The 26,655-nt window shown below is 41.0% G+C and overlaps 1 protein-coding gene and 1 pseudogene across 2 annotated transcripts in view; both read right to left on the bottom strand.

The window, feature by feature from the left end:
- GRIP1 (glutamate receptor interacting protein 1) overlaps positions 1 to 26,655 on the bottom strand; it is a 660,679-nt gene that overhangs the window by 269,623 nt on the left and 364,401 nt on the right. The gene's annotated exons all lie outside the window — the stretch shown is intronic.
- On the bottom strand, positions 8,236 to 9,505 carry LOC113921966 (annotated as a pseudogene).

The following is a 26,655-nucleotide window of genomic DNA, read 5'->3' as shown; positions in this document are numbered from 1 at the left end:
AAAGACATATACTGTATGATCTTACTTATATGTGGAATCTAAAAAACCAAACCCAAGCTCATAAATCTAGAAAACAGATCGGTGAATAGCAGAGGCAAGAGATGGGGAGTGAGGAAAATGGGTGAAGGGGGTCAACAGGTACCAACTTCCAGTTACAAATTAAATAAGTCCTGGGGATATAATGTACAGCATAGTGACTACTGCATATTTGAAAACTGCCAAGAGAGTAACTCTTTTTTATGTACAAACTTTTTTTTTCCCCCTAGGAGAGTAAATCTTAAAAATTCTCATCACACACACACAAATTCTGTTAACTATGTATGGTGACTGATGTTAATAAGTATTGGTATCAGTATGGTGATGATTTTGCAAAATATATACAAATAATGAATCATTATATTGTGTACAAGAAACTAATACAATGTTTTATGTCAATGACACCGCAATTTAAAAAAAGGGAAATCACAGTTCTGTACTTCTGAAACAAATAACGCAACATATTTTAAGAAAAAAGAAAAAGAAGAAGATAACAGGAGAGGAAGAAAAGGGGAGTATGTCAGAGGGGGAGAGGAACCATGAGAGATGAAGGACTCTGAAAAACAAACTGAGGGTTCTAGAGGGGAGGGGGGTAGGGGGATGGGTTAGCCTGGTGATGGGTATTGAGGAGGGCACGTTCTGCATGGAGCACTGGGTGTTATGAACAAACAATGAATCATGGAACACTGCACCAAAAACTAATGATGTAATATATGGTGATTAACATAACAATAAAAAAAGGAAGAAAAAGAAAAATAAAAAAAAAAATAAAAGCAAGGCAGGGGGCGCCAGGGTAGCTGGGTCGGTGAAGCGTCTGCCTTCCACTGAGGTCATGAACCCAGGGTCCTAGGATCGAGCCCCAAATCGGGCTCCCTGCTCAGGGGGAGCGTGCTTCTTCCTCTCCCGTTCCACTGCTTGTGCTCTGTTAAATAAATAAATAAACCTGAAAAAAAATTAAAAAAAAAAAATAAATAAAAAATAAAAAAAGGGAAATCCGAAAGGAGAGGCTCCGTAGTTAGTAAAAAGACTATAGGAGCAGGGACTAAAGCTGACTTAAGGGACTGTTAAATTTCCACACCTCCAGGATGTGTGCAGGGGCTTCTGTGCTACTAAGAAGGCAAGAGACAAGACTAATTCAAAAGCCCCATCATAGGGAGTGGTGGTGTGTGCATGGAAACGAGATTAGATCAAGAGCTGAAAGAGGATTTCCCAGAGAGGTCTGGATGAAGTGCTTATGCCAACCTCCACACCCAGCCTATTACAACCTACTGATTTATTTTTTTCCCAGATCACCAAACACTATCTAACACACTATTTTAATTATTTGTTTATTTTCTGCCTTCTGCCACCTGGAGCTTTTTTTTTTTTCTTTTTCTTTTTCCAAATTAGAGATTATTTTTTGGTCTGTGTTCATTGCCTAGGACTGCACCTAGCACATGGCCAATATTCAATAAAATTTTTGGCGAATAAATAAATTGGGCATGGGGATTCCATTCTAGTGGACTTCTTTCATAAGCGATACTATTTCTAAAGTTCTTCTACAAAAGATGACGTTAACTACTTCGGGGGGGGGGGGCGGCGGGTTGCGGAACCGCCACTTCAAGAGCAAATTCTTCCAAATAACAACATGTTTCTTGAAGACTACCTGTTTGTGGAAAGGGGGGGAAGAGAAAGATGTCATGTACCTTCCTTTCCAGAACACACCTCAGATTTACTCCTGGTGCTTCTGACAAGATGATTCATAAGGATCCTGTTGTTCTCCAAATATGAAGAAACACACAACACAGCTAGATTTTCACTGAAGTCAGAGGCAGCAAGAGCAACAAAGAAAAATCCAAAGTAAAAGATGCTAAAATTAAAAAGAATTCTCTTTGGCTTGACAGAGAAAAAGAAAGTAGCAAAAGCAACTCATCTTGGTAGCAGATTCTGGTCTAACACCCATAATTGCAGGCTGTCAAGGATATAATGTATCTCTAAAATAACAGATATGTCTGTTTTTAAAACTTTCTAGATCCAGTAGCACATAGCTAAATAACTTTGTAATTCCATCTTCAACAGGGCTTTGTACTATAACAATTAACCTCCAGACTAACCTTGTTGCTGTTTTAGCTGCTATTTTGACAGTTTTCATTTTGTTGATATAGGAGTTACACTTTCCATAGTAAGAACGGGAGCATTAAAAACAAACTACACCTCCAAGCCACCTCAGTTCTAAGACAATTTACTCATTCAAATAAAGTTGAACTGACATTATTTTAAGATATCCTATAGATACATAACAATCTAAAGAATTTGAATGCAATGAGGGAAAAGGGAGTCTTGATAGTATTATCATATCTGATACAATAAAAGGACAAACTCCTCTAAGCCATCTGTAATGCAACTGGAGGACCAATGCCACCATCTGCTATAATATTTTAATCAAATGACACTGAAATGATGGTGGAAAGTATGAAAAAAGAAAATTATACTCGGGAAATAGGTTGGCAGAACTGAAAGATGTCCTAAGGACACAGAAGTCTCAGGTTAAGGTTTGGATGTGGTACAGATTGGCTGTTTGATCTTGGGTAAGAGTTTCTGAGCACCCCCTTTATGCTGGCCATGGGCCCTGCAAGTACAAAGGTAAAAAAGATCACACTCTTTTTGCTGAAAAAGTACACTAATGGGGGAAATTTCAACGCAGAACACTATACACTCTACACCAGAATTCCAAACAACAAACTACAGAACCACTTTACATAAAATGACATATAATCTTATAAACTGCTTATGTCTGTGCAGCATCAAGGCTCACCTCCCCTTTGAGGAAGAACAATGCTTTAACTTTCTTCTGAGGACCCACTGTCAGTCCATGTGGTGTGGGTGGGGTGGGCAACCCCCCAACCACCCCTCCAGGGCGTTACGTCTGACCAAGTGAGCACATGATCCACTTAATCAAATGGATTGGTCCAGAAATAGGCAGTCATACAAGCCTGCCTGATAAGATGCAATCCTAGGATTTTTGTTAGAACTACCGCAAAGAAAATATGCTTCCAGCAAGAATTAGGTTAGAAGCCTGGAGAAGGCTTATCACCACTATGGGAGAAGTGACCCTTGACCCATGCCAAGACAGAGGAAAATAATCAAGTGATGGAAAGTGATAGATTCCTGAAGATGTTGTTGGAATATCTAGATCCATCCATTCCTGAAGCCAGAATAGACCAGACTTTTTGGTTATGTTTGTCAATATTGTCCTCCGTTTGCTAATCCAACTTGAGTTGGGTTTCTGTCACTTGGAATCAGAAGTATCTTGGTTACTACTCTTTCTCTTTTCTTTTGAAAGATTTATTTATTTTAGAGGGGGAAGGAGGGCAGAGGAACAGAATCTCAAGCAGACTCCCCACTGAGTGCAGAGCCTGACACAGGACTTGATCTCAGACTCTTGAGATCATGATCTGAGCCGAAACCAAGAGTCGGATGCTCAACTGTCTGTGCCACCCAGGCGCCCCGATTGACTATTACTAAGCTTCAGATTCTTTTTTTTTTTTTAAGATTTTATTTATTTATTTGACAGAGAGAAACACAGCGAGAGAGGGAACACAAACAGGGGGAGTGGGAGAGGGAGAAACAGGCCTCCTGCGGGGCAGGGAGCCCGATGTGGGGCTCGATCCCAGGACCCGGGGATCATGACCCGAGCCGAAGGCAGACGCTTAACGACTGAGCCACCCAGGCGTCCCTAAGCTTCAGATTCTTGATCTGTGAAATAAGGTTGTCTCTCTAAAATCCCCTACAGTCCCACCATTCTATTATAATACTGATATTATATCAGCATTATACAGCAAATGAGATAAAAAGAAGGCACTTTGTTGATTTTAAAGTGCTCTACAAGGACTATAGGAGAGTTTATGAAAATAATATTTAAATTCAAACAGATAATGTATGTGTGTGTATAATGTGCAAGTGTGTGTGTGTGTGTGTGTGTGTACTGAAAAAAAAGTTAGGAGGCTTCAGAGTGCACACCATTTGTAATAATACAGTTATATAAGAAGTACAGACTCAGAAAACAAGGAAGAGAAAGGTCTTGCTCCTTCTGTGCTTCCTTCATAGGAAATCCACATTTAATCAAATCTCAAAGGTTCCTACTAACCATTACCTAAGCTGTATTCCTAAGCTCATTACCACACCCCAGAAGGGCTCTTTTCATTCAGTTTTTTTAAAAAATAGTACCCATTATTTTTCACTTTTTTCCCCATAAAAATAACATTAAGGGCTCCTTGGAGATATTTTGCAAACACTTTTGATCACTGATTCTGAGGGGGGAAAAAACAATGTAAAGGTGTTTCTTTTATTTTCCTCTAAAAGAGGACCAACCTTCTAATAATGCTGAGAGGAGGAAAAGGCTCCAAAGATGGAAGGAGAGTAGAAATGAGGAATAAGAGAAAGCAAGTTGGTGTGGAGGGATAGTCTACATTGGGTCTGTTTCTCTCCTCAGGCAACTTCTTCAGATCCAGGCAGGTGAGCCCCTGACATCCCGCAAGAGCCAAGGGAGTTTTGGATTCTGGCTGTGCAATGGGGCGGAGAGCTACTAGAGGGCAGCAAAGGCTCAGAGTGGGAGCGCGGGGTTCCGGTCGAATGCGGAAACAGACCGAGTGACTGTGAAAAGAAGTCCCGCTTCCCCTCGCAAGTCAGGGAGGATTAGCCTGCAGAGGGCCCCTCGGAGTTCTTATACAGCTCATGACCAGTCTGGGCCCACAGCAGTGCAAGGACTCACCTGAGTATCCGCGATAGGATCACAGGTAGAGAGGAACCAGGAAACCAGGAGCGGAGGGGAAAGCCAAGAGGGGAGCCAAGGTCAAGGAAAGGTGGGGAGGAGGAGGTTAGAGAGACCTGAGTTCTGACTAGAATTCAGAGAACCCATGAGGTCCGTGGGTTATGACGACCGTTGTCCTGTTTTCCATCATCATCGTCACTGCCAGCAGCAAGGGCGTGACTAACACTTACGTGGGGCTCTCCGGGTGCTGGGCATGGTCTCAGCATTGATTTTCTCAGTGAATCCTCACAAAAAGCCTATTCGGGAGAAACTACTATTAGCCCCATTTGGCAGTTGAGGGAGTTTCCTTCTCTTTGCCCACTGCACTTTGGAGCAACGATTGTAAATTTGCACAGTCAACTCTCCAGGGGACTGAAAGTTTCCGGAGGACACAGGCAAATCTTTGCATTTTGAGGGTCTCAGGGCCTACGACTTGGAGAACAGTAAGTTCTTAATGAGTTTCTTTTTCTTGAATGAAGGAAAGCACGGACAAAGGAAAGGACTAGGAGAACAAGGAAGTCCTGCTTCCAAGTGTACAGTCAGTATACATTGGGACGAAAAAGATTGGCGACTAGTCACACCAGAGCTGCACCTCTCAGACTTATGTGCCCAGAAGGCAGCCCTTAATGGAGGCACCTCAGCTCTAGGTGGTGGGGTCCTGCCACAGCTTTCACTTGCAGGAGGTCCTTACTACTTCTGGATTTTTCTTCCTTAGGACTTTTCTTGTAGAAGAGAAGCTGAATATACAGACATTTTAGGAAGCGTTATATTAACCACGGGCTGGCAGTAGGCCTGTGTCTGGTGGTGTCTGGCATGAGCATTCTGGAATAGGCTGGGGCTTTCCGGCATGAGGTCACCTGAGGGGTCCGGATGCCTCTGGGGGCGGTTGGCTAAGCGAGCTTTAGTAGGCAGTGTCAGGCCTAGGGCCTCTGTCTCCATTTCTGAATCCTCTCTGGGTTCCCAGAGGCTCCCCTAGATCTTCTGCTTCTCCCTGAGCATCCACCTTGGGTGTAGGATCCTAGTCTCTTGGGAGTTTTCTTAGCAAGTTTTAGAAACTCCCTGGCTTCAGAATATATAGCAGAAGTACCTCAAGGGCCAGCAGATTCCAAATACACTCAGACCATTTTGGTCAGAGAGCTCTTAAAAAATATCCCGAGGGTCACTAGGAAGCCAGCTTCACATATGAGGCACAGGGGGGAGATTCTGTGGTGCTGCTCCCAAACCTTGCTGCCCTGAGCCTTTTAAATATCTATTATCTATGGATTTTTAAGGCAGTGTTATTCAATATAATATGGGCTATAAATGCAAGACCATCTATAATTTACTGTTTTCTACGAACCACATTAAAAATGTAAAAAAAACCCAACCCAGATAAAATTAATGAGATATTCATTAATAATTTGTTTTATCTAATATATCTATATTATCATTTATTATGTGACCGACGTAAAAAATTATCAATGATCAGATTCCTCACCTACAAAATGTGAATTGTAATGCTTGCCCTGCCCACTTCACAGGCTTGTAAAATTGTTACATAATTATATAAAATTTACAAAGTATTTACAAAATTTATACATACTAATGTTTAAAACACACAGTTACACACACACACACACACACAGAGCCATTCCCTTCCTCCCCAATATCCCCCCAACAAGGCTCAGATTTTATAAAAAAATTAATCAACACCAGTTATAAGAAGCATTAACAATCTGAAACATTTACCTGTTACAGATCATTTTCTTCAGGTCAAGAGATTTCTCAATATAATTTTCAGCTGTAAACTGTGAATTACAAGTCAATGAGAAGTTTTCAGGCACAGAATTTAGTCTACATGAAAATACTAATTAAAGCAGGAGATGGAGGTAGCTAGCTTTATATACACGCCAAAAACTAAAGCAGTATACAGTCTTATAAAGGAATTCATTCGATGACACATAACGCCTTGTGAAAACCATGCTTTGGATAATGTTAGAGATATGAGAAGGAAGACATGGGCACCTGCCTTGAGGAGCTTAAGCTCTAGTTGACGATGTATCCAAATAAATGAATCATGAAATAGGTCTCAGCAGTATATGTGCTGTGGTCATTCAGAGTGAAAAAAAAATGTGATTGGGGGTTCAGGTCTTTTAGGCAGCCTTCATGGAAGAAGCAAGCCTTGGAAGAAAGAGCAAGACTTGGATTTGTGTTAAGGAAAAAACACATCATATTTTGTGTCAAAAATGCAAAGCAGTGGAGTCAAACTGTACACATTTAACTTATGTGATTTCAGCCCTTTGGGTCTCTCTCTCCTCCCTCCACTCTCTCTTTACACACACACACACACATCATATGTCATATTTTATATAATATCATATTCTCTGTATTTTCATATTCCACAAGAGTTCTCAGTTCTTGGTTGATTCTCATTAGAAGAGCATTTTACCATGTTGAAAATGATTCTATGTTTGCATATGACTCAGCACCCTATATTTTGGCTAGCTGTTCTATCTGCTCAACCCAAGAAATAGAAGGATTGGTCAAGGATAATTCTGACTTTATGAGGTTTTGATTCACCTAACTTTAGAATTACCTTCCACATGCTCAACTCCAGCGCTACTAAATTCACAGACTTTCTAAATCAATTCTGATGATGTCATTTCTCATAGTAAGGACGTTCTTTAAGCACTGTGCCTTTAGTCACTTATATCCATGGTCCTCACTGAGGACAAGAGCACAAACTATTAGAAACATTACATTTGTGCAAATTCTATGATGTATGTTTGGGTCAATAAGGAAAACTATCAAATGGACACACCAGAATTTTCTTCCATAGTACCAGAAAAAAGTCAAAACATTTAATTAAAAATAAAACAGAGAAAAGCTTACTTTCAAGTTTTAAGGAATATGAAAAAGTGCATATATTTTTATTTATTTTATTTTTTTAAGGAGAGTGTGCAAGTGTGGTGGGGAGGGGCAGAGGGAGAGGGAGAGAGAGAGAATCTTAAGCAGGCTCCACACTCAGAGCAGAGTCTGACTCCATCGGACGATCCTGAGATCATGACCTGAAACCAAGAGTAAAGATGCCTAACCGACTGAGCAACCCAGGCGTCCCTAAAAAGTGCATATACTTTTTTTTCCCCTCCAAATTCCTGGTTTAATAAGGACTTGTTTATTTTGAGAAAAAAGGGTCCCAAACATCAGGCTGTTCACAAAAATAACCCACAGTATCAACTTTAGAAAACAAATCTTAAGACAATTACACTAATTATTTTTCTAGAGGGTGCATTTGACATGCCAACTCTCATTCACAAAAATACATTGTTACATTTGTGTTGAACAGCCCCACATAGCACTCTGATGTGGGGTATAAAACACATACCTCTAACTCAAAGCTGCTCTCAGGTGCTACTCAACTAATACGATTGCCTCTGCAGTTAGGGAAGCAACTACTGAGCTCATGTATGAATGAATGGAAAGAACTGTCCTCCCTGCATAACAAGAGATTATTTTGGAGACAGTTGATAAAAACCACACATCCTTTTTATTGTTAAGTCATAAAGAGGTATCAAAATTACAAGCAAAAATTACAGGGTAAGACTTAACATAACTACTAGGAGCGTCAAAGGAAGTGAAAATGGGACTAGGTGCAGGGCAATATGAATTAATTAACATGGGAAGGACAAGGATGGGGAGAGCAGTGAGCATGTGCTGAACAAGGTACTAGGGGAGAGGATCTGGTGAAAATTTTGATCTTAGACAAAAGCCTAGGTAAAGAAATAATGGGACAACATTTCTAAACCCCACTATGTGCTTAAGAGTCATCCTCGCCATTGGCGCTGTCTCTGTCATCCCCTCCTTCCTCAGCCTCTTCTTCATCATCCTTGATCAACTCCAGCTGGTCATCCCCCCGATCTTCATTATGATCATCATCCAGTAGGTCCCCCTCCTCAGCAGAGTCATCTGCACCCCCCTCAGACTCCGTCTTCACATTAGTCCATCTTTCTTCAGGGAGCTGCTGCTCTGCTCCTCTTCTGACTTATCATTCTTCATCTCTACTCCTTGTTTGCTCTGTTCCTTCTCAATTTTTTCCAGGCCTTCCAGTAGAGAATCCACTTTTTGTTTTATCTGGGTCAACTCCTTCTTAATGGTCTGAAGGTCATCGCCTTTTAACTTTCCAGACTTGGAAGCAGATCCTCGCTGTCCACTCTTAGAATTGAAGCCACTTTTGCCCCTTCGTGAGGTGCTTCCTGATACATGCTGGTCTTTTGAAGGAACTACAGCCCGAGCAATAGGAGGAGGAGGAGGAACACGTGCTGGGTAACTATACATCCTGTCATAATAATCTCAGTGAAAGTCATAGTCCAAGTCAGAAGGGGAGCCGGACATCTCCACTGCAGATCGTTTCACACCTGCTCTTCCTCGGCTCACTTTTGGCTCTGAGGCCAGATGAATACCTAAAACCTGGCCAGCAATCATTCTGCCATCCTCTCCTGCCACAGCAGCCAGGGCAGTTCTCTCATTAACATACTGAACGAAGGCAAAGCCCTTATGGACAGAGCAACCAACGATTTTGCCGTATTTTGAGAAGATCTCCTCCACACCAGCTTTCTTGACCACGAGAGTATTGAGATTCCCCATGAATACACGGGAGTTCATGGGGCGAGGATCTGTCTTGTTGGTAACATTGCTGGTCATTTTCTATGATGATAAGGTTCCTCACAAAGCCGAAAAATGTAGCTGAAGATCAAAAAAAATCTCATAGGAGGGGAAAGAGAAGAGATTCGGTTCTGAATCTCCTACTCCTGAGGTCTACGTGGAGAAGCCAACTGCTGCTCAAAGTCAACAATGCGGCCAAACTGCTCCGTCTTCGTCTCTTCACAAAATGAGTGCATATACTTTTTAAAAGGTAGTTAGCTCCATCAACTTTTATCTTTCCCATTGTATAGATCTTTTAAATGTTTTTAAGTGGTTGGCTAGAATATCAAGCCTGGAATTCTACACTGCTCCCAGAATGCCCTTGGTCCACTCATTCTTCCATATTTTGGTTGTGAGTCCCAGTGGTCAATAAAAAGTTCTTTTACAGGCATTTTTTATTCCAAAGCTACCTTTCATTTGGCTCCATATCTAATGTTTTATTTTCAGGACTGACATTAAAACTAGTCCCCAGGAAGGGAGGTCTTCCACAAATCTTCTCTGCACTTGGGAGGGAGACACAGGAGCTTAATTGATCAAAAGGGAGTCACGGAAGGATGAAATATTTTGCAGAGGCACATGCTAATGGAAGTGCACCGACTGCTAGGACCCACTGCTTACAGGAAGCATCATACACTGGTGAGCTGATGGAAATGCGAAGCTGTAAAGTAATAGCCAAATCTACTTTTTCTTCCCCCCCCCAAATGAGGGGCATCTTCGAAACAGGAAATTAGAGTACCATTTGATATAATTCATGGCATAAGACAGCTTTGGGGTAAATCCACACCCTGTCCTTTTCCTCTCTCTCTCCCTCTCTCCGTTCTTCATTATCAATCTCTCAGCAGGGTTTAGATTTCAGCACTGGCACCAGCAGACAGAATTGGAAACAAGTGCATTCTGCAAATCACTGATTGCTCCCACATTGTAATTCCATCCTCGTTCATCAGACACAGATTCCCTGTTGCTGCTACACTTAAAGTCAATTCTCTGTCATTACAACTGTAATTTTTCACTTATTTCAGGAGTTTATTTTGTGCAAACCTTTGGGAAGCCTCCCTCCCTCATTGGAGGTGGCTCAGATGGAACAGGAATTTGCATGGAGAACCAAGCGGTCACTTTCTTTATCAGCACCGTCACCTTATTCTAATGCCAACCCTTAGACTGCTGTGATGACGTTGGGGCCAAACTTGTTAAGGGACAAGGCCATCTATCACCATTATTTGGAAATCTCATCTAGCAAAGGATTTATGATCTGCTCATTTCAGAGGAGATTAAAAAAAATACCAGCGATTGAAAAAAGCATGTTTGCTGATGCATGAAAATGAGATGGATTTCCCAGGAGACCTGGGGCTGACTACACTCAGTAGTCAGCCACATCACCTTGCCAGTGTGGAGAGGGTTTGTCCGAGACCACTGAGCACCACAGCTAAGAGGTATTGGAAGGGTGGTCGGTACCCAGGGCACCACCAAACAGAACAGCGCAGCAGCTGAGAGTGCAGGCTCTGGAACCAAACCGCCTGGGCTTGCATACAGGATATGGGCTAAGGCAAGTGACTAAATAACTCTGTGCCTCTGTTTCCCTAGCTCTTTATAAGACTGTTAGAAGGATTAAATGAGTTAAGACTTGTGCCTAGAAGCCCCTAGAACAGTACCTGATGCACAGCAAATGCTACCCAAATTTCTGTAAAACCAATGATCACCTACCTCACAGGGTTGTTGAGATGCTCAAAGGAGCTGCTGTAAATAAAGTACTCAGAATAGTGCGTGGGACAGAGTAGATCCTGGGGTGTCAGCCATTGCTATTATGAATGTTGTTATTACAATAATAACATTAGTTAGTAGTGACTGTAGTACTAGGATTCCCTAGTATGGCATATGTCCCCATCCCAAGAGAGCCAGGCCTCGAGCTTATCAATCAAAGGCTGTCGAACTGGCAGCTCAAGGATCACATAGGGCCTAGAGGTAGATCCATTTTGCCCGAGCTGTTTATTTTTTTATTTTTCTTATTTTTTTTTTAAATTTTATTTATTTATTTGACAGAGTGAGGCAGAGAGCACAAGCAGGGGGAGTGGCAGGCAGAGGAAGAGGGAGAAGCAGACTCCCTGCTAGGCAGGGAGCCCAATGTGGGGCTCGATCCCAGGACCCCAGGATCATGTCCTGAGCCGAAGGCAGATGCTTAACTGACTGAGGCACCCAGGCGCCCCTGAGCTGTTTAAAACGTTAACTCGTTGTACACTCCAGAAATTTCTGCAGTTCATTTACAGTCATGGACTTGTGGGTTCTTTGGAAAACTCCCGGGGTCATGCCACTCTGGGCCTGCATTCCTGCATGGCAACTCTCAGCAGGGGCTGAGCAATGGCTGCCTGTTTAGGTATTTGGGACATAGCTTAGGCAGCTTACCTCACTCCCCACCAGTCCATGCACCATGCTATCTGCCCAGTCCTTGGAGGCACTTGTGTTTGCAGTCCCCACCTCTCCCAGAATCTATTCTAGGCCTCTTTGGGTGACATGCCCTCCGACAGAAGGTGTTTTTAATGGCCCTGACCCCGACTGAAACTCTGATGAATGTTAGGGAAACTGCCCACTAAAACACACACAAATTCATATGCTTGCCACATATGATAATCTAGGGGGACTATGGACCCCCTGAAGCCCAGTCACAGGGAAATTATTCCCAGATTTAAGGGTATATTCATGAACAAGAAAATTCCATTAATCTTCATCCTCACTTAGGTTACTATTTTATCTCACAATGTTGCAAGAGTGAGGACATGATTAAAATAAAGTCATGCAGGGGCACAAAGTGAAGGACAAGGCAAAATGCTCTGAAGGGACAAATTTGGTGGTCGATTCGGTCTCAGTGAAATTTTACAACTTTAGAATAAAAATATCATATGGACTTGCTATCTCCTTTCACTTCCTAAGCACTTCTCGACTCCTTCACCTTTCCTCCACATCTCAACAGCTAGGGTCAGTGCCAGCCCAAACGGTACCACGGTGAGCCAGAGACAGCCCTTTCTCAAGAGATCTTACTGCCATCTGCTGGCAGAAAAGTGCCATACTAAGTGTGTGTGGTCATCATGTCTATGAGAAGGGCTCCCCCCACCACCCCGCTCCGCCCCAGACAGGGGTCCTTGAGTAGTATGCAGCTGCACAAGGGTTTCCAGCATGATTTGCTTTGTTGGCATCCTTGACACGGACTGACCGGTACTACAAAAGGCTGTTTACCCAGCAGAGGCAGCAGATAGCAGTGCTTACAAACGTTTCGAGTTCTCAAAAACTTCCTATTAGAACTACCCTTATACTTAATGGAGAGCTGTAAAAATAGAACAGAGTTTCCACACATCCCTTAGCCACACTCTTCCAAGGAGTTTGTTTCTGTAGCCCTAAAAGCCACGGTTTCAATCATGATTCTGACCAGATCTTGGCACATGGGCACAGTGCCAGCACACAGAAAATGCTCGATATGTATTATATGTTGTTGCTACTATCTGCTAGCGTGGTTCTCTTGAACTATAAATGAAAATAATAAAAATATTAAGTGTAAGGACTATATTAAGTTATATGTAAATTATTAAGCACAATGCTTGTCATAGAGTAACACTAATTTTTGCTGATAATGGTGGCGATATTAACTGTTGTGATTATTTCTGTGATTTAATGTCTCCCCTCAACCAGTTAGCTCATATCCTGTCATGCCAGTTTCCTAGTAATCACTACTAATGAGATACTTCCGTATCCCAGGAGGTAGATGATGGTGGCCAAGGCCTGGATGAGCACACTGGGCATCCCAGAAGCTAAGGGCAGAACCAACTCCAGGATGAGTGTATCACCAATGGGGACCTTCTATTTTTGTATCTTTTCTGAGAATTGACACCTCTCTGGAGCACCGAAGTGTTCCTGGTTGTTGTTGTTTTAATTTCATAAAAGAAAAGCAACTCCTGGGGCTCCTGGGTGGCTCGGTCGTTAGGTGTCTGCCTTTGGCTCGGGTCGTGATCCCGGGGTCCTGGGATCGAGCCCTGCGTCAGGCTCTCTGCTCAGTGGGAGGCCTGCTTCTCCTTCTCCCGCTCCCACTGCTTGTGTTCCCTCTCTCGCTGTCTCTCTCTCTGTCAAATAAATAAATAAATAAATAAATAAATAAATAAATAAATAAAATCTTAAAAAAAAAAAAAGAAAAGCAACTCCTTTTTTAAAATAAGGGAGAAAGGCTTTCCACTCCCACTTCCAAATCGTCTGTCCCTAACCAAGTCATAAGGACCTTTGGCTCCCCGTGCAGTGAGGTGTGTTAGATTTTTCATAGGAGAAGTGAGCAGTATAAAAGGTCCTGGTTCCTAGAACACGTGCTGACTTTCCAGCATGGAGAAGGTGGGCAGGGCATGTGTGAGGAGGAGCCCTGCTCTTAAAAGTGAAGACATTTTGCTTAAAGCATTCCTAAACTGCTGACACAGTGTGCAAAGTAAGCTTTTTCTTTACAGCATCTGTTTATGTAAATTCTAACCAGGTGGCCAACTCTTCCCCTCTGCTCTCAGCAACAGTGTGGAGGACAGAGAACACCTGTTCTAAAAATGGACTGATTAGCCCGAGGTTGGCATACACAGCACAGGCTTGGGACCACACGTGGGGAGGAGATCCTGCCACCTTGTCAGCGGTTGGCTCTGCTTCTCCTCTTGGCTCTAGTCCATGTCCACCGCTAATGGGATTGATCCATGGGCATAAGTCTGAAAGACCTTGCTACGCATGTGGGAGGTTATTCTATCCAAAACTGCTACTTTGTGCAGTTACTAGTCTAAAAGCAAATGTTTCAAGCACAGGGTAGGGTACTGGAAGTACAAAATCTACATGATGATCCTTGACTTTAAGGAGCTTCCTGGGGGGGTGGTTAATGACTACAATAGAAAGGAATGGAAATACCATTATATGAAATGCCTTTTCTGGAATGTAATTTACATTTGCAGGATCACTTTAAACAAGTAACAATAATTCAATGGGATATGGGTTATATTAGAACTATCAAGAGAATGCTGTGGAAGCAAAAAAGAGGCAACAAAATAGGTGAATGGATAAGTGAGGGAGTAAGGAAAGTGTGGGTAAGTTTTTCAGAGGAGATGGCGCCGAAGCTCGAGGGGGTAAGCAGAAGCTTGTCCGTGGACGAGAAGGCAAATATTCCAGGCCGGAGAAACAGCATGCAGAATGGGGCAGATGGGACAAAGCTTGAAAGAAATGGAAGGAACTAAGTGAAGAGAAAAGCAAATTAAAATTTAGCTAATGAATTTTGGGGAAGCTAATCATGAGCAAAGTTACTATTATCTCAAAACACCATTTTCTTACGAGGACAACACATCACCACATTTCCCATATGTGGGGCTCTGTTCAAATATGGGGTTCTTCCATGCTCAGGAATGGTTCCTCCACCCAGGGGGCATACAGAAATACAAGGGAACCCATTCAGCTTTCTAAATCTACAGAAAGCTCTAGCTTTGCATACTCCTTGTCATTTTTAAAATTTGTTTTCTGATGAGTAAGATGCGAGCCTAAAGTCGAATACTAATCTAAACATTTTTATGGATGAAGTAATAAAGAAGAAATTCTACCAGTTCTTTATTCCCAATAGCCATAAAGGTCAGAGGACAAAAATAACATAACTTAGACAAGTGCAGGATATACTCAATATGAAAACGACATTTAAAAATAATTACAGTTATAAAAATTTAGATCTGGGGGGAGTTAGGCAGCCTGCCCTAACAGAACATGGCAGATGCTCAAAAAATACTTGTTAAATAAATAATTGAATAATTATTCTACTTCAGTAGTTTAGAAACTGTGCCTCTTGGAGGTGGCTGTGGGTTCTGTAAACCCCAAAGTAATTTCTGTACAGCAATAAAGGTTTAAACTGCTATGTAGACAAGTTTGACCTAGTACCTGACATAAAATGGTGCTTTATGAAAATTTGACAGTGAATAAATAAAGGAATAAGCAAATACATTAATAGAAGGATGGAATTGTTTGAACATTACCAATTGTGAAATAACAGAGTAAAATCCAAATGAAGAAGATAAAGACTGAGTTTCATTCTCTACTGACCTGCTTCAAACTTCACCTTTGCCATATCTTACTCTCCTTGGATCAGGAAAAGCATAAAAATGATCTTCTCTCTTCAGAGGGATATAGGAAAGATAAATAGGTTAATATGTGCAAAGCTTCTGGAGTTCACTGGAGAGGGACGCTACTGGTATTAATTTCATTATTATGAGCTTCTTGTGAAAACACACCTCTCACACCTTAAACTATTTTTGATGATATCTCAGATACCTTCATTTAGAAGAGGGACTGGGCTATGTGGCAACGGGGAAAATTGCCAGCAAAACAAACCTACCTGGTCCTCAGCCTGGAGTCACCCAGGGCTCAGATTTGGGGCAATCACAAATTTAAGCCCTTACTTTTGGTTGTGTGGTGAAGGGCTAGTAAGTGCACGGTCAGCCTGCACTGAGCTGGTGGGAGGCAATGATAAGATAAATGCATCTTTTTCTGTCCACTGAAAGTCCTGATTTTGAACTCAATTCCAGGAAAGTAAGTGTGAAGAAGATGAAAAACAGTGGATTTGATTTTGAATGTTGTTGTTTTTTTTTTTTAATTTATAGGAAGTACTGACCCTATTCAAGCTACATTTCTCATGTCAGCATTGCAGATGAGTTGATCTAATCATCAGATGCAAATCAAGACCCCTTCAGTAAAGGGAAATGGAATAAAAATAAAAGCCTATTGATCTTCTTATTATTGATCTGGCCCATACGTCTAGATTTGGGGTCCTAGAACTAGAAAACATCGTCAGTGCACGGAATTAAATAGAGAAAAGAATATCTAAAAGCAATGGTTTCCACAATATTTAAAATAACCAGAGATTAGAAGCATCAGAAAGAATGAAACTCATCACTAAACAAAACTCATCAATAAATGCCATCAGTTATGCAGGCTCATGAGATCTGTCTCAAAATTCTTCTCAATCACCATGCAATCAATACACACATGGACTTGAATATGCACTGGAAAGAACTGACAAATCAAAAATATAACCAGGAATGAGCAAAGATAATTAAGATCACAATTAATTGCAAGTGATTTAGAATGAAAATTTTACTTATCTACAACATCATATTCTTTGAGAATGCCTGATATTTTTTTTAAAATTTTATTGTTATGTTAATCACCATACATTACATCATTAGTTTTTGATGTAGTGTTCCATGATTCATTGTTGGCGTATAACACCCAGTGCTCCATGCACAACGTGCCCTCTTTAATACCCATCACCAGGCTAACCCGTCCTCCCACCCCCCTCCCCTCTAGAACCCTCAGTTTGTTTTTCAGAGTTCATCGTCTCTCATGGTTCATCTCCCCCTCCAATTCCCCCCCTTCATTCTTCCCCTCCTGCTATCTTCTTCTTTTTTTTTTTTTTAACATATATTGCATTATTTGTTTCAGAGGTACAGATCTGCGATTCAACAGTCCTGCACAATTCACAACGCTCACCATAGCACATACCCTCCCCAATGTCTATCACCCAGCCACCCCATCCCTCCCACCCCCCACCACTGCAGCAACCCTCAGTTTGTTTCCTGAGATTAAGAATTCCTCATATCAGTGATGTCACCAATCCAGCTTATTCTCAAAGCTGCCATATGGGACATAGTATAGAGAGTCCAAAGCAGAAGCCTGGGGAAGCCACATTTCTGCCTCTGAAGTTCATTGTGAACATAGCAAATGTGCTGATTTCTTATACATTATTAGAGAATATAAAGTCTTTGGTATGGATTGACATAAATTGTGGATTATTATTCATCGTCCTGTAGCAGGAATGACAAGGGCATATGGTCTGAGTTTGTGGGCTGTGAATTTGGAGAGATGTGCATCTCTCTTGTGTCTGACCTCGGAAAGGGATAAAGAGGAAACATGGAATTCACATCTAGGCAGTCTAATTCCAAAACGCGTGCAATGAACCAAAATGACTCTCCCCCGTTCGACACACATTCATACTTTCCTACTCCACTGCTGATATTCCCCAACGTCCTCCATGTACCAACGTGCTCTCCCCAGTCTCCTCTGCCTTGCCCCACCCCATCCTCCTTTTTCAGAGCTGCCTTATGGTATTCCCTACTCCGATGCTTTTCCCCTGGGGGCTCCTTGAGCTACCTACTTTAATTATTCACCAACACACATTTTATTGTGTGAATAGGAAATATATGCACAAGGTAAGAAATTCAAACAATCTGATTAGAACACAATAAAAAGTAAGTCCTCTACCAGATCCTTTCTCCAGAAGCAACTACTGTTATCAACTTAAGGAATACTTGTGAAAAGACATATAAGACCAACAGAACCATAAATAGATAAATGCTCTTCAGGCTGCCCATAGGAAGGTTTCCCCAACTCCTGTCTTCACTGCTGTCTTCCTTCCCCAATTTATCCATAAAGCAGTGCCCCAGACTTTAGCACATAATTAATCTCAAGTTGTTTCGTACATATTAGTCTTGTCTCCTTGAGGGCAGTGGCTGTTACACACACAGCAGAATGTTAGACACACAGTAGTTGTTCAATAAATACCTGCTGATTAATTAAACCGCCTTGAATTAACTTCACGCTAGCTTAAATGGTGTATTTCATGCAAACCTTTAACAGAACCCATTCACAAGCTTTTCACATGGTTACTTCTGCAATAGCTATCCACTTAATTGGTCATCAATCTCGTTTTAGAACTCCAACTGTACAAGTAGCCAGAAAAAAAAAAAAAAACATTATTATGGATGCTGACATTACAGTGAATGCAGTCATTTAAAAATCTAAATCTCAAGACATTCAAGTATCATAGAGCTGGTCATGCAACACAAATTTCCAGTTCCACTCTGAGAAGTCTGGGTTGTAAATGCCGGGAAAAAGGGAGTAGAGACTCCTCCTGCAGTACCCCAACAGGGGTGTTATTTCTGCCATTTCTACCCATTTACACAAGGCTGAATTTTAAATTTTAGATGTCGACCCTATTACATTCATGATACTGCATTAAAAGGAGATCACCAGGCTCATTTAATTTACTCTTCAAGGGAATGAATCTCAGAAAATCTGTCAAAGAAAGACCAATTGCTTCTTTTCACTATGATTCAATGATGTTTTCATTTAATAATGCTGTCGAATTACACTTTCCTCCCCTAATTTGGGATCTCTTATGCTAAATTCACTTCTTTTGTTCTCTTGACAGTTTCCAGTCATGGTTTAGATTCTGCTCTCAGGGTAGTAATTTTTGATCCTTATTTTTAACGACAGCAAAAATTCTATGAATGGGTTCATGTGGATGGCTTGCTCTATGCATTTTACAAGACCAAAGAAAATTACATTTCAGAGAAGGTACATACCCAATTACTAGGAAATGAGTTACAACAAAGTGGCCATACGAGGCAGGGTAATAAAGACAACTTCAATTAAAAGTCACTATAGCAAAGCAAGAAAGAGAGACACAATGCAATGCACATTAATAGCTTATTCAGAAACTAAATACAGAGTAGGTGGTGGAAACATGAAGTTTCCTTCACGTGCAAGTAAATGAATCATCCTATTTAACAAGAGGTAGAGTGGGAAAGGGTGAGGGTCTCTTCTGAGATCAGGAGAAAGCAGTAGTTAAAATTCAAGGAATAAAACAACTCTCAGTAACCTTGTGAAAAGTTATTTCAGACAATTCTTGTTAACTTCAATCCGTTTTAAAGATACACCATGAGATGCATGAAGTGCAAGTGAGCACAGGCACACACTCATATCCTCATTTTGCTCCCATAAATATTATTGTGCCATAAATATTGTCTCCCATAAATTCCCCGTGCTGGTGAAGACACAGGTCCCGCCTTCATGGAATCTTCGGGAAGTGGACACCTAATTACATTGCAGCGGTGTGACTTCCAGGGGTAGAGCGGGTAACAGTGCTCGAAGCTCCGAGGAGGAGACCTAACAGTCTGGGGTAGTGGTGGGAATGGAGAGGGGAGGAAGTTGGGAGAAAGAGGAGCAGGTGAGCTTTCTGGGCATGAGCAAAACTACGGAACTTTGACAGAGACTGGGCTTCCTGGAGTATGAATGCAATTCAGGGAGGCTGAAGCTTGCTGGGTGTGTGAATGTGTGTGAGAGTGGGGGTGTGCGTACACAGCAGGAAGCCTAGAGCTGAGGGGAACGGTAGTGGATGTCTATGGTCTTGTTAGATCCTTAAATCCTCCAAAGAATCTGAACTTTACCCTGAAAGTCAGGAACTTCAGAAGGACTTTCGGGCAGCACAGCGGTGGGACTGTATTTGCTAGAGAGACAATCGGCGGGGGTGGGGCACCAGTGTGGTGGACGGATGAGAGAAGGCAGAGAAAGAGGAAGCACGATCTGCTGGGAGGCTGAGGCAATAAGCCAATGGTGGGTGAGGAGGCCCTGAACGAGGCACGGGCCAGGATGGGGTAGGAAGAAGGTGAGCATCCAAGGAATATTAATGATAGAGGACCAGCAGGACGAGGGATGGACGGATGTGAGGAGAGAGGAAGAAAAAGGCGCCCAGGATCTCAAGTCCAGGTTCCTGCTGGAGGAGGGAGCCACTCACGGGAGAGGAGATAAACCAGGAGGAGCACATGAAACAACACTACACACATTCAAAATTAAGAGTATCACCTTTAAAGAAGAATGGGCTGATTTGCAACGACGTGGATGGAACTGGAGGGTGTTATGCTGAGTGAAATAAGTCAATCAGAGAAAGACATGTATCACATGACCTCACTGATATGAGGAATTCTTAATTTCAGGAAAGAAACTGAGTGTTACTGGAGTGGTTGGGGGTGGGAGGGATGGGGTGGCTGGGTGATAGACATTGGGGAGGGTATGTGCTATGGTGAGCGCTGTGAATTGTGCAAGACTGTTGAATCACAGATCTGTACTTCTGAAACAAATAACGCAACATATTTTAAGAAAAAAGAAAAAGAAGAAGATAACAGGAGAGGAAGAAAAGGGGAGTATGTCAGAGGGGGAGACGAACCATGAGAGATGATGGACTCTGAAAAACAAACTGAGGGTTCTAGAGGGGAGGGGGGTAGGGGGATGGGTTAGCCTGGTGATGGGTATTGAGGAGGGCACGTTCTGCATGGAGCACTGGGTGTTATGAACAAACAATGAATCATGGAACACTGCACCAAAAACTAATGATGTAATATATGGTGATTAACATAACAATAAAAAAAATAAAAAAAAAAAAGAAGAATGGGCTGGGTGCTTTTATGCCTATCAGACATTAAAGTATATTACAAATCTATAGTAATTAGAACCATTTGCAGGGAAAGAGGAAATGAGGAGTGATTGTTTCACAGTTTCTATTTAGGACAATGAAAAAGATCTGGAAGAGAACAGTGATGATGGCGGCACAATATTGTGAATGTACTTCAGGCACTGAAACGGATGCCTAAAAATGGTTAGAGTGATCAAAAAGCTCAAAAACCATGTAACAAAGGTGTGAGGAGCACACGTGTGTCAATGAAAAGGAACAGACAGATCTAAAGCAGATCCCAGTGTACAGAAGAATCCAGATGACAAAGGAAGGCTATGTCCACACTGAAGCGGTGGGGGGTGAAATTAGCTAACTCCCCCGAAAAAGTCAATTTAGAGACATGGCAAAAACATCAAAATAAACGCCAGTTTGATAAGCATAGCATGTAAATAAAGGGCATAAAATATCTAGGAAAACATTTTATGTGAATATTTGATCTTTGGCTTGGGAAGAACATTCAAAGCATAAAAGCAACTGAAGAAAGAGGTTATAAAGGAATGTCTATTGTAAGAAAGAATTATAAAGAAAGATATCAACAAATTTTCATATTTAAAAAAATCTTAACATGAAAAGAATTAAAAGATAAGTCAGACCTGTAATGAATTTGACAAGAATGCAAAAAAGGCTAATATTATTCCATGAAGAACACATAGAAATGAATAAAAACTTCGCTTAGGTCCAAATAAAAAAATGGACAAAAGATATGAAGAAACAATACCGTAAGGGACAAATGCCGATGTCCAATAAATATATGAAAAACTCTTCAGCATCACAAATAATCCCAGAACTGTAAAACCGAACAATGAGATGTGATTCCCATCTATTAAATTAAGAGTGCTGCAAATCTCATCCGCACTCTGTAGTACATGCACACGCCTTGGTACCACAGGTAGGAGTTCAGGGGAGAACCACTTCTCCAGAGAGCTCCCTGCTGACCTGCAGCAAGAGCCTTAAAAATATCCCTTTCCCTCAATCCAGTAATTGCCTCGTTGGGATCAGACTTAAAGAAATATTTGGAAACACAGCCACGAGTTTTGTGTATCATCATAGTCTCTCTCTTCTTTTTTTCCTACTTAAAAATAAAGGATGTGTTGCTAATCCTTTTGTTTGTAACACTTTTCCCCATTATTCCTCTAGATAATTCCTTCTTTTCCTTCGGGTCCCCTTGGCCCCGGACCACACTGCTGTCCCTGCCATACAGTACCTTGGCATCCTGCAGCCCGCTTTACGCCACTTGTTATGCTGAGATAGCTTGTCTTCCTCCCTTTGGATGTCTTGTCTAGATGATAAGCTCCATGGAGGTCTTCTTCTCTGGTATATATACCCATCACCCAAAGAGAGCCCGAAATACAAAGTACTTATGAATGAATGCATGAATGAATGATTGCTGAGAAAGAGGACTGTGATCATTTTTTCCTTTTTTCTCTGAGTTTCCCCGATTGTCTTATGTGACTTTTCAATTTAGACCAACTACCATCAAAGCTATTTAAAACAGCAGCCTTTCGTTCAGTTCACCTAGTACATTATAAGTCAATATAAATAAATTGTGAAATACTACATAAGATTTAAAACTAATAAAACCATCTGCTTCTATTTGTTCTTAGCTTTCCAGGAGGGGAAAAATGAAAACAAACAGAACCACCTTGCAGCTTGCTTGAGCTGGCTCCCCATGAATTAAGCTGTTCAAGTTGTGTCCACCCCGTGACCTCTGCCCCGTCCCCGAAGTCCTCACACGTTCTTAGAAACGTCCAACATTACAACCTTCATGCCGCGGCTTCCAGACTGTAGCAGCTGCTCTCAGAGCTTCCTGGCTGTGTCATTTCGATTGTGAGATCTAAGGAATTATTTATTACTACTGCAGAAGGACACTCGTACTTTGACAAGTTAAAACACACCATGTAGATGAGCAATGTAGATAAAAAAAACGTGTTTATACTCTGTCTCTAAAGCCTGATTAAAAATAGTACACACTCTCTTTCTTCCCTGAGTAGCAGCAATAGGCCTTGTGATTGTACTGCCTGAACGAATCACTGATGTAAAAAAAAGCTGTGAATGCACTGGTCCATTTAATGTCTTTGATGACCCTCTCTGGGCGCTAATGCGTCTTTTAAAAAGAGAGGGCTTTTTGGAAGGTGGCAGGAAAAATGGCGGCATCCACCTTCCTCTACCTTCTTCCTGCTTATTCCTCTTTACCAGGTTGGAACCTGGTGAATGTCCCCATAAGTCAACCACTCCTAAAATACCTCTCAGTGCCCTGTAATGCTGATTAATGAAAACCCACGCATTTTTGCTAAAATAGGGCTCCATCAGTTTTAATATGTTACATATCAATGTTATACTACAGAATATTATGCGAAGTGAAATTAGTCAGTCATACCATACGATTTCACTCATGTGTGGAATTTAAGAAACAAAGTAAACTATCATAGGGGGAAAAGAGAGAGGCAAACCAAGAAACAGACTCAGCTATAAAGAACAAATTGATGGTTAGCAGAAGGAAGATTGGTAGGGGATGGGTGAAATAGATGATGGGGATTAAGGGGGGCACTTGTGATGAGCGCTGGGTGTTGTATGCAAGTGTTGAATCACTAAATTGTACACCTGAAACTAACTGGAATTATGCTATGTTAGCTAACTGGAATTTAAATAAAAACTAAAAAAAAAAAAGTGCTAGTGTCATTAAAAGTAACTTTGAAAAAAAGTAACTTTGACACAGCCTACTATGCTAGGTTTTTTTTTTCTTTTTTAATAAGACAGGACTATTCTAATTATGTGTAATACTGAATGTTAGCTGAGGGTCCATCTTGCCTGAGAGAGGTTATTAACAATTTTTTAAAAGGAAACAGAGAGAAGCAATGTGTATTTGCATAACACTCCCTATTCCAAGAATGCTGTTAATAGTCTAAAAGGGCATGTTTTCAAGTTCCCTTACTACTGTCTTTTGAATATGTAAAGTGCACTGGTCCATAAAGTCTCAGAAGCCAGCAGCGGCCCTGGGGTGTGTCCACAGCACACGCGCCCCGTGGGAAGAAGGTAAAAGCAGGGTTCATAATGTTCTTTTACATCAATACCTGATAAACAGAATTACGCATAGCTTCCCCACTGAATTGAGTGCGGCAAATTAAAGGTAATTTTAAGAAGAAAAATGAGAAAGAAACAATCTAACCCCTGGCTAAAATTTTATTTGGATGTTGCGTATCTGTAATGAAAGAAGTGTCTTTTAAAAAAAATTTTTTAATTAACATATAATGTATTATTTGTTTCAGGGGTACAGGTCTGTGATTCATCAGTCTCACACAATACACAGCGCTCACCATAGCACATACCCTCCCCAATGTCCATCACCCAGCCACCCCACGCCTCCCACCCCCCTCCACTCCAGCAAACCTCCGTTTGTTTCCTCATATCAGTGAGATCATATGATACTTATCTTTCTCTGACTGACTTATTTCCATTAGCATAACACCCTCTAGTTCCATCCACATCATTGCAAATGGAAAGATTTCATTTTTTTGATGGCTGCATCCTATTCCATTGTGTATATATATATATATATATATATATATATATATATATATATACCACATCTTCCTTTATCCATTCATCTGTTGATGGACATCTAGGCTCTTTCCATAGTTTGGCTATTGTGGACATCGCTGCTATAAACATTGGGGTGCATGTGCCCCTTTGGATCACTACATTTGTATCTTTGGGAGTAAATAACCCAGTAGTGCAACTGCTGTGTCATAGGGTAGCTCTATTTTCAACTTTTTGAGGAACCTCCCTACTCTTTTCCAGAGTGGCTGCACCAGCTTGCATTCCCACCAAAAGCGTAGGAGGGTTCCGAAAGGAGTGTCTTTTAAGACTCATTCAAGATGAGGCTGGCAGTCTACAACACCAGAGTAGATTTGTTAGTTCACTTTTTAGTTCTTTTAGGAAGTTCTAATTTGTAATGCTTATTTTCTTAGTTCAAGATCAGAGAGATCAATGTCAATCCAGTGTTTCCAAGTGATGGTCAAATAAATTATTTTAAAAATAGAATAAAAAAATAACACACACCCCTCAGTGATTCTCTCACTGAGTAAAGTTCTCAGGCTTCTTTTTCTCCACAAAACTAAGCAAACAATAGCAACCACAATTTAAAAAAGTACATTGGGGAGAACAGCAGACTCTGGGTTGGGGGGGTCCAACCACACTGAAGGATCAAGAGATGGAGAAAGTAGGCACTGGAATCCATATTTAATGGCACTCCCCTTGTACAATCCTATGGAATGGATAGACTTTTGCCATTGGATCAGGGATGTGTCCCTAGACTGTCCTGATCATCAGATCTGCCAATGTAACTGCTACATACACTTCCCCATCAATGCAGCAGAGTAAGAGAAATTAATCTTGAGGAGGGCTTTGATGTGATAAGGCAGAAAGGGGAGTAGCTGAGGAGCATTGAGAAAAAGGCAGAGCTGCTGACTTCTCTCACTGATGAGATTAAGTAAGCAGGGGCCTCCTGGAGCGGCCTGTGCTCACCACACACGGTCTATGATCGGATCCTCAGGGAAATGATGGTAACATATTTATTCACCTTAAGATTCTGTAAGTTTTAAAAGTCCCTTTGATAATGATAAACCATAGGTTCAAAGATATAATGTGACATAATTATACTTTAGGGCTATAGTATTTTTACTTCTTTAGAATATTAAGAGAAATTCGTTGTTTTACAGCTCTTAAATATAAACACGTCTTATGTGTTCAAATAAGACTCATATCCTTTTTATACTTTGCATTTAGAGAGAATTAAAACAATATGTCAGGTAGAAGAAAGAAGACTAGAAATGAATATGTTTACGGCAATGAAAAGACAAATTTGTGGTCTTTCCACAAGGAAAATACATGAAGTTACATTATATTTATGTTTAGATTATATGAATATGCTTAAAACTAAATGATTATACATTTTAAAATCCACAAATTAAAGTCTATACTCTTTTTCTTTGAATGTCATAAACTACATTTAGTTGTAGTTGACTCCCTCTACTGGCTAAAAATGATACTTTTTGTGAAAACATTTTTGTCAAGATTTTGACACATGAAATATACACGATTTGTAGAATCTGACATCTAATAACATTACCACATGACATGATTTTTATAACCAGAAGAAATTAATATAAAAAAAGGTAACATACCATCATGAATTAGAACAGAACAAAAAATAAGAGAAAAGTTCCCAGGGTATTTACTATAAAGAAAGGGAAATACTAAAAAAAAAAAAAAAAAAGCGTTTTGAAACAAATTTTAGAGCTTATCCAAATATTTGGTAATCATATTGAAGGACAAATAACTTTTTTAAATGAATGAAAAAGAAAACATCTCAGGATCTGGTCTGATCTGTGAGAAAAATAGTTTTTGCTTTTTCTTTTTTAATCAATGACTTGAAAGATTTTTCAAGTATATTTATGAAATTGTCGATAACTCAGAAGGAGGAGGACATACTCAGATGCTGCTGGTGAACTGACTCAGGACTCAAAATGATCTTTACAGGGTAGCCCTGTGAATTGACTTACTTATATCTCCAGTCCCTGGACCAAATGCACTGAAAACGGAAAGTTGCTGATTTTGCTCTTCTGATGGCAAAATCAGACCTGAGTTAACAAGAGGTTATAAAAATCCTTATTAGCCCCACTTAGTGTGAATATCCATACTTTTCACTGCAGAAGCATTAGTATGCTTGCTAACCAGAAGCTGCTCCAGGATAATCCTGGGAGGTGGGCATGTTTTGTGACCGACAGGTCATACAGGGGCTACCACTACATTACCTTCTAAAGGTTGA

The sequence above is a fragment of the Zalophus californianus genome, chromosome 9 (assembly GCF_009762305.2).
Source record: "Zalophus californianus isolate mZalCal1 chromosome 9, mZalCal1.pri.v2, whole genome shotgun sequence".
Classification (NCBI taxonomy): domain Eukaryota; kingdom Metazoa; phylum Chordata; class Mammalia; order Carnivora; family Otariidae; genus Zalophus; species Zalophus californianus.
This window is presented reverse-complemented; position numbering and strand designations above follow the sequence as displayed.